The sequence below is a fragment of the Colobus angolensis genome, unplaced genomic scaffold (genome assembly GCF_000951035.1).
Source record: "Colobus angolensis palliatus isolate OR3802 unplaced genomic scaffold, Cang.pa_1.0 Scaffold99, whole genome shotgun sequence".
Taxonomy (NCBI): domain Eukaryota; kingdom Metazoa; phylum Chordata; class Mammalia; order Primates; family Cercopithecidae; genus Colobus; species Colobus angolensis.
This window is the reverse complement of record NW_012123931.1, coordinates 3902345-3911337: the sequence shown is the minus strand read 5'-3', so window position 1 is coordinate 3911337 and position 8993 is coordinate 3902345.

Sequence of the window (8993 nt, the reverse complement as noted above, 5' to 3'; positions counted from 1 at the left end):
ACAAAAACTTGTACACAAATATTTATACAGCATTATTCTGGATATCATAATAATAGCCAAAAAGTGGGAACATGTCCATGTCCATCAACTGAGGCACAGATAAACAGCCTATGACCTAGCCACACAATGAGGTATCATTCAGCAGTGAGAAGATGGGGCTTCCTGGTTCATGCTACCACATAATAAACCCTGAAAACAGTATGCTAAGTGAAAAAAGTCAGACACAAAAGGTAACATGTTGTACAATTCCATTTATATGAAATGCCTAGAAGCCAAATGCAGTGGTTCACGCCTGTAGTCCCAACTATTTGGGAGGCCCAGGTGGGAGGATTACTTGAGCCGAGGAGTTTGAATCCTGCCTGGACAACATAGCGAGACCTCATCTCTAAATAAATTATTTAATTTAATTTTTAAAAAAATGTCCAGAAGAGACAAATCCATAGACAGAAAGTACATTAGTTAGGGGACAAGGAAAGGAGAAGTGGCTGCTAACAGGCACGAGGTTTCTTGGGGGTGATGGAATGTTCCGGAGTTAGATAGTGGTAGGTGTCATACAGCATTATGAATATACTCCAAACCACTACACTGTGCATTTTGAAAAGGCAAAATTTGTGTTATATGAATCTTTTCTTACTAAATAAACAAATAGGCAACAACAGCCACCCCAGGGACATGTTTGGAAGGCCAAACTTGTCTGACTGGCTGGGTGGCTTGTCTATTTGTGTGTTTCTTAAAACAGCATTCTGCAGGACAGTCATTCTTTACTCGGGGAAACCGCCACCCCCTCACTCCACTCCTACCTCGAGACAAGGCCTCTGAGGAGCCGGTGGGAGGAGAGGGGCTCTGGGGAAACCTAGGGGACATTGCAGTGGGGTGGTGCCCTCTCCTTCGGTAGGTGCCCCCATGATGAACAGACTCAAGGTCCAGCTGCAGTCCCAGCTCTGGTACAGGTCCTGTCCCTTTCCTCAGTTTCCCCATCTGCAGTCTGCCTCTGAGGGTCTTTCTGAGGTCAGGATGTAGCATGACAGAGCCTGAGGACTGCCGAACTGCTGTGCCCTCTCAGAGACCCCTTTTTAGCATGCATTCCAGATGTGGGACCAGAGGTTGGGAAGTTCTTCCTTTGGTCTGACCACAGTATTCCACTCGGAGACAGCAGTGGGCAGAGCTTCCACTGAGTCACCCTGACTCAACTTTCATCAGCTTCAGGCCCCCGTAGGGGTCCTTCCCCCACCGGATGCTCACTTTGCTGTAATGGGGCAGGATGTGGGTTCCCTGCTGTTGGAGAGCAGCCCCCACAGCAGCTGCTCCCTAAGATGGTTCTGGCAGGAACCAATGAGAGGAGAAGGCTGATCTCCAACCCTGCCAGGGGCCCTGCGGCCCAAACAGAGGGCCTCTCAGCCTCTGTCCGTCCCAAGTAGGACAGATTGACAGGTCACCTCCCAGTCTCAGAGCCTCAGGGTGTCTTGGAACAGGTGATCCCATCATCTTCCTCTGAGGTCCAAGCCCCAGGTGCTAATGGACTCTGTGTAGGGAACCCTGGTCACTGGGGCAGACTCTGTCCCAGACCTGATCTTTGCCATTTTGTCAGAGTGGCCCACCTGACTGCTTCCCTCTGCTGTGTGTATCACTTGTATTAACCTCGAACCCAGCAAAGAGAGCAGGAGCTTGGGCCAGGCACAGTGGTTCATGCCTGTAATCCTCTGGGAGGCTGAGGCAGGTGGACAACTTGAGGTCAGGAGTTTGAGACAAGCCTGGTCAACATGGTGAAACCCCGTTTCTACTTAAAAAAAAAAAAAAAATTAGCCAGGCGTGGTGTAATCCCAGCTACTCAAGAGGCTGAGGCAGGAGAATCACTTGAACTCAGGAGGCAGAGATTGCAGTAAACCAAGATCGTGCCACTGCACTCTAGCCTGGGCAACAGAACAAGACCCTGTCTCAAAAAAAAAAAAAAAAAAAAAAAGGAAAAAGTAAAACCCCTGTTTCTTGAGGACAAAGATTAGATGCATCTTTCTGCTGTTCTGCTGTGAAATTTTGGTAAACTCCTTACCCTTTCTCAGCCTCAGTTCTTTGAACTATGAAATGGAGACAGTAATAATAGTATTGACCTCAAACGGCTGGTGAGAAAACTAACCAAGATAATTCATATAAAGTTTCAGAACAGTCCCGGGCAGGTGCATGACATATGCATTTGGCTTTTGTTCGCCACTATTACTACTTGCTTATTGAAGCTGAGCCAAGTGACTGAGCAATGTCCCTTTCTGGCAAGGAGGGTAGAGGCAACATTTCAGAAAGATGTCACATTTCAGAAAGATCCCCGGGCTCCTGTTGAGTCTGTCCCCATGCCAGAACCTGCCCATGGGGGCTCTAGCTCCTGCCCCAGCAGCGAGAGGGGTGCCTCCTTCTCTGGTGCCCAGCCCTAGCTCACCTGTCCTTCACAAGACTCCTTCCAGCACAGCCTGCACCACACAGGAGCCCAGTAAGGGGGTTGCTCTGAACAGGGAGCAGGCCCACATGCTGAGAGTGGTGGAGGGGTGCAGGTTCTGATGACCACCTGAACCCAGACTCCAGGGCAGGACAGGTCCTTACTGACCATAAGGGCTTCCTGCCTGCCCTCTTCCCATGCAATTGCCTCAACCCTGGGACACCAGGAAGGTTGAGCATTCCAGGAAAGCCCCGATCTGCCCAGGAAACCCAAGTACCTGGTGGGGCCTCATCCGGCCCATTGTCCTGAAAGGACAGGAACAAAGGCTCTCTCATCATGGCCACCCCCCTAGGGACGTCCAGCCTCCAGCTTTCTGTGGGTGGGGCAAATGATTGACCAGGCTTCCCTCCCTGCAGGCGCCTCCCTCTGGGGCCTCCTGTGGTCCAGTCATCCCTGGTCCCCAGCTCTCAGGTGGGTCACAGGGCATCTCAGCAGGACCACCAGGAAGAGCATCAGGAGGGGAAGGAGCCAGAGAGCCCTCCAGGCCAGCGCACTGCTAACTCCACATCTCATCTTCCTGTCTCATCCCCTCTGCTCACCTCCAGAGACTCCCCTTCCCCTCTCACACTCTTCGCTGGCAGATTATCATGGCCCAGAGATCCCCACCAGAGTCCCAGATATCAGTGGGGATACCAGCCTATTCCTCCAAGCTCCCAGTTGCCAGTGACAGGGAGGCAGGAACAGCCTGGAAATTAGCTGTGGGTTCTCCCTGAGCCTGTGGGCACGTGGAAAGAGAACTTCACCACCGCCCCCTTCTCTGAATACACATACAGGATCTGAGGAGGGAAGATTCTGTGTGGATGCCTATGTGCACAGATGTGCATGTCTGTACATGTGTACAGGTGAGCAGGTCATACGTGTGGTCCCATATGCCCGCATGTTATATATATGCATGCCTGTTTTGTGTAAGTGAGCATAAGAAGTCAAGCCAGAGAGAGAAACAGGAGGAACAAGGAGAGACAGAGAGAGAGAGAATAGAAACAGAGAACAGCAGGGAAACAGAATGAGACTGAGACAGAGAACAACAGAAGACCAGAGAGGTAGACAAGCTACAATTCCATCTTCCCTGATGCTGGTTGCCAAGGCAGACAACTCTCCTCTCACTTCATTGATGTTCTGCCTGTGTTTATACCCATGATTGGGGTGGGGTTCAGGAAAGGATGTATCAGGGCTAGGATGCCCCCACCTCCATACTCACAGGGCCAGTCAGGGCCCTCTGCAGGGGCTGCCGTGTCCTCAAGCCGAGGAATGGGCTTGGATCCCTTGGATGCCTTCCAGGGTGCGGGAACGCTCCCAGTGACTCTGGGCTCTTGAGGTGGCTGGGGAAGGGGAGCACCTCTGACAGGCCCCATGCTGGGGGAAACGTCCTGAGACTGACCTGTCACAGGCTGTCGTGCACACCAAAGAGGTCTCAGGTCTGCTGGGAAATGAGGGGCTGGTGGAGGTGAGAAAACCTCAAGTTCTAATGCCTTCCCAACACCTTTGCCTCGCCTGAGAAGCTTCTAGATTCCACCCACCCCTGTTTCCTTGGGGGAGGGTGTTGTGTGGAGGTGGGAAGAGGCAGGAGTCCAGGTTCTAGGCCAGGCTCTGAGGGGCCAGGTAGCTCAGAGCAAGAGGCTGGCCTTGCACCTGCTCTGCCTAATGGGACAGTAATGCCCACGCTGGCACTCCGCCTCTGAGGGCTGTGGTGAGGCCATGGGGAAATGTCAGGGACAAGAAGAGACCTTGGGAACCAGCTGTGGGAAGAACAGCCCCTGAGCTCAGCATTTCCCCTGGCTTCCCCGAAAGCCGGCCCCCAGGAGAGGAAGGTGACTGTGACTTCTGCTGCCACCACTTCCTGCAGCTGGGACCCTGCTCACTCAGAGTGTGGAACCGTCATGGGCCAGCAGTGTCACCTGCACACTCCCTCCTGCCACCAGGAAACCCTTCTGCAGGGCAGGTCCCCAAGCCCCATATCTCAGGCTCCGACCAGGATGTCTCCTCAGCAGTGGCTGCCCGACGTTGAGGGAAGGGGCGGGTCCCAGCTGGGCATCAGGATATGGAGGGTTTGGTTCCAGCTCTGCTACCGAGGTGCTGGTCGCCTCGAGGACTTTCCCTTGCTGGACCTCATAGAGGAGCCTTCCTGTATTGCTGAGCAGGCAGGAACCCCAGAAGCTCAGAGCCGGAAGGCACCAGGGCTTCCCACAAATGAAAGATGTGGAAGACCCAAAACAGGGACACAGGCCCTGGCACCTGAGCATTCCTTCTGGGCTCTACACAAGGTGTGGGTGGCACTGGAGCGACTGCAGGCTGCCAGATCCGAGGGGTAGCCCTGCTCCACCGTGGGCAGGACGAAGACATCATCTACTCCAGGGCATCCATGCGTGGGGTGGGAGCCGACAGACCTGAGGTGCTGCCTTCCAACTTGGGCCTGGTCCCCTGACTCCATCCTGTGCACCCAGCCCTTCGGCTCACCCTTTCCATGGCATGCTGCACTCTCTTGCACCCCGTGCTTTGCACGTGCTGGTTCCACTACCTGGAACACCTTCACCCCACTTATGTCTGGCTAGTGTCCCCTCCAGAATCGAGAGTGGACAAAGCATGGGGTCTGGAAATCCAGGGGTCAGGGTCCAGGCTGTTAGGAAAGGCAGAGTGGGAGGCAGACCCTCAGCAAGCCTGACAGCAGGGAGTGCTGAGCTCAGGGTTCTCAGGGGCCAGGATGGGACAGCAGCTGAGGAGATGGAGGTCGGTGGCTGGGGCAGATTGTGCAGACAGTCTGGATTGCGGAGGAGCTGCCGGGCGCAGGGCCCCGCTTGGCGCGGGCGGCTGTGGGGGAGGCTGAAACTGCAGACTATTTTTAGGCTCCTGCTGAATTGAGAGATGAGGATGCTCCGGGCTACAAGCCCTCATTCGCTGGGGAAAGACTAAGGGGGCCCCAGTTCCCCCAGTCTGCCCCCAGAGCTCAAAGTCTCCAGAGCTTCCTCTTTTGTCTCTAGGGACCAAGGGCTGGTGTCAGGAGGCAGACTGGAAGTATCCCCAGCACCCTAGATAGGCAAACACCCACAAGAGGTGATTTCCATACCATTTGCACACTGCCCTGCTTCCTGATCAGAAGGAACAGAAAAGGTCCCTTTCAGAAGACCCTCAGCAGGGCAGTGCATTCACGCGAGTCCACTTTCACCTGCCCCACTGGGCAATCAGGAGTGTCCCAGGAGGGTGACACGAACTCTAAAGTCAGAAGCACAAACGGGGGTTGTTAGCACTGTGGTGGGGCGTCCGCTAGGCTCGGGGCAGCAAATATATTCCATCTGATCAATTGTTGGTGGCTCCTAAAGAGAAATGCTGGTGAGGATCCATTCATTCATTCCACAAATAATTTATTGACCACCTACTGTGTGCTAGGTGCTACTCTAGGTGCTGTGAAATTTAGCTGTGAACAAAAAAAGACAAAATTCCCTGCCCCCACAGAACAGACATTCTGTAGCAGTGTTGTCCAACAGAAATACAATATGAGCCACACATATAATTTAAAATGTTCCAGTAGCCACACTAGATAAAAGTTAAAGGAGGCCAGGAGCGGTGGCTCACGCCTGTAATCCCAGCACTTTGGGAGCCCAAGGCGGGCAGATCATTTGAGGTCAGGAGTTCGAGACCAGCTTGGCCAACATGGTGAAACCTCATCTCTACTGAAAATACAAAAATTAGCCGGATGTGGTGGTGGGCGCCTATAATCCCAGCTACTCGGGACGCTGAGGCAGGAGAATCGCTTAACCTGGGAGGCGAAGGTTGTGGTGAGCCAAGGTCCTGCCACTGCACTTCATTCTGTGCTACAGAGCAAGACTCCATCTAAAAAAAAAAAAAGTTAAAGAAATAGGTGGAATTTTTACATTTTATCTAGCCAAATATATCTCATATCTGAAATATTATCATTTCCTTTTTTTTTTTTTTGAGACATTCTTGTTGCCCAGGCTGGAGTACAATAGTGCAATCTCTGCTCACTGCAACCTCCGCCTCCCGGGTTCAAGTGATTCTCCTGCCTCAGTCTCCAGAATAACTGGGATTACAGGTACATGCCACCATGCCCGGCTAATTTTTGTATGTTTAATAGAGACAGGGTTTCACCATGTTGGCCAGGCTGCTCTCAAACTCCTGACCTCAGGTGATCCACCCGCCTTGGCCTCCCAAAGTGCTGGGATTACAGGTGTGAGCCACCGCACCCGACCTCTAATATTATCATTTCAAAGTGTAATTGATGTAAAAATTTAAGGTCATCTTTTTCATATTATGTTTTCAAAATCCAGTGTGTCTTTTATACTTACAGCACATCTCAATTCAGATGAGCCCTATTTCAAGTGCCAGTAGCCCCCAGAGAATGCAAGTTCTAGAGAAAATCGCTCATCTGAGCTCAGGAAAGGAATGCCACGACTGATTAGCAATGTCTGCTCCAGGCATAGGCTAGAGCTGAATCAAGCTGCAAGCCATGTGTGTGCCCACCATGATGTAGGCTCAGCCCCAAGGACGTGTTCACCTCTACCTAAGCCCTTCTGAGCTCATTTATTTTGCCCAACTTGAAGGAACTGCCAGAGTTCTGGGACCTTGACTTGGTTTGAGTGCAGCGGTTCTGGTGTGAACACCACCCTAGAGAAAGGCCCTGGCATACTAAGAGGGCCAGGGCCTCCCGAGGGTGGTTCTGTGCTCCTTCCCTTGGTGGGAGCTGACTCATGGCCATTGGTGACCCTGAGAATGTGGATTTTGTTTTTGTTTTTCTCCCAAGGTCCCTTCCTCCCAGAGCTAACCAATGCTGACATAAAAGTGTTTCCTGAGCCCCAGATTTAGCCATTTCAGCCCTATTCCACTGGGCCATGCCTACAGACCTCCTGTCTGGCACTCTAGCCAGGATGGCTGCACTTCCTTTTCCAGTTAGCAAGAGGCTAAAATTGGACCATGTAAGGAGCTACAAACACCTGGAAATGGTGAGGAGTGGGTCTTTGGTGTAAGAAATGGGGTATAAGAAAACATGGATCTCAGGCTCCCATTATCCTCACCATTATTATTATTATCATTATCATCTACCCCACCCCTGCTCAAAATCCTTCAATGGCTCCCTAGTGTCTGCAGGATAAAGATCTTGCTTTAGTTCTCAGGATCGGGAACTGATGGAGTCATCCAGTCTCCCCTCTAGATACTCTCCCTTCTCTCATCTTATTCATTCATTCAATAAGAATGGCCTGAGCACCTACTATGTGCCAGGCACTGTTCTAGGTACTAGAGATATAGCTGTGAACAAAACTGATGAGGATTTCTGGCTTCATGGAGCTCATTTTACTCCAGCCAGCCCTCTCACACTCCCAGGCCTTTGTAAATGCTATTCCCTCTCCATTCAGTCAATCTCCTCCTGGGGAACTTCTACACATCCTCTAAAGCGCTACTCAAAGCCTTCCCTGAGCACTCAGCCCAATGGGTTAGGTGCCCCCTCTGAGCTCCCACCTCCCACCTAGGACCGTCACACCTATGGTCACTGTCCAGCCCACTGCCCTTCCCTACCAGGCTTTGAGTGTCTCCAGGGCAGGGGCTGTGCCTTCTCTCCCAGGGACCCCAGAGCTTGCTTCCAGGTGCACCCTCCCAAAGATCAGGAGTGAACAGGTTGAGGCATTAGTGTAGGGGGGGATCCAGGATTCCTCTGGAGAATTCCAGGTCATTCTGAAATCTTTGCCAGGGAGCATCCTCCTCCTGGTATTCCAGGGGAGGGAATCACAGGAGCAAATGCATAGAGTGGTTCCAGCAAAGGAAGGTAGAAGGCTGAGGAGAAATGGGAAGGGATAGCAGGGCCATGAATGCTGGATCCAGACTGATCAGTCTGCAGGTGTAGGGAGCTGTTAAATGATTTGATGTAGCAGAGAGACAAGAGGACACAGCAGCCTTCCCTCAGGGAGAGAGGATGACAGGACATGTGGACGGGGGATAAACTGTAGTGACTCTACATTCCTAAAGTGGGAGGGAGGCAGAACAAAATCTCCAGTTCCCAGCTGCTTTCCCCAGAAGAGTTGAGTTTTCAGTCTCATTTCTCTTCCTCCTTCCCAACGAGAATGCACAAGAGAGGGCAGAAGGATGGGCCTCGCTCCTGTCCCTGTCCTGGCCCTCAAGAAGCCAGTGCTGGCACCGTGGATATCGTGTGGTTATGGCTAGAGCAGATCCTCCCACCACCTGGGCCCAGCCTAACCGTCCTGCCCACACACCGCCAGCCAGAGGCCTGCTGTGCTGTTTGTCCAGTGGGGAAAACAGGGCAGGAGGCTTGTGCCTGGCTGGCCTCCTCCCTGCTGGCTCATTTACACGGAATTTACATGGGCTCATTTCATGCCTTAATGCACACGGCTTCCCTCCCAGCCCAGCCTCTCCTGGTGCCTCCACAGAGACAAAAGAGTGGGTTCCATCACTCAAATCCCCTGCCATGGACCCATCAGAGTACCAAGAGCATCTCTGGAAAGAGGCAAGCTGCTGAGGCCCAGAGGGGACAGGGAACTGACTGGAGACC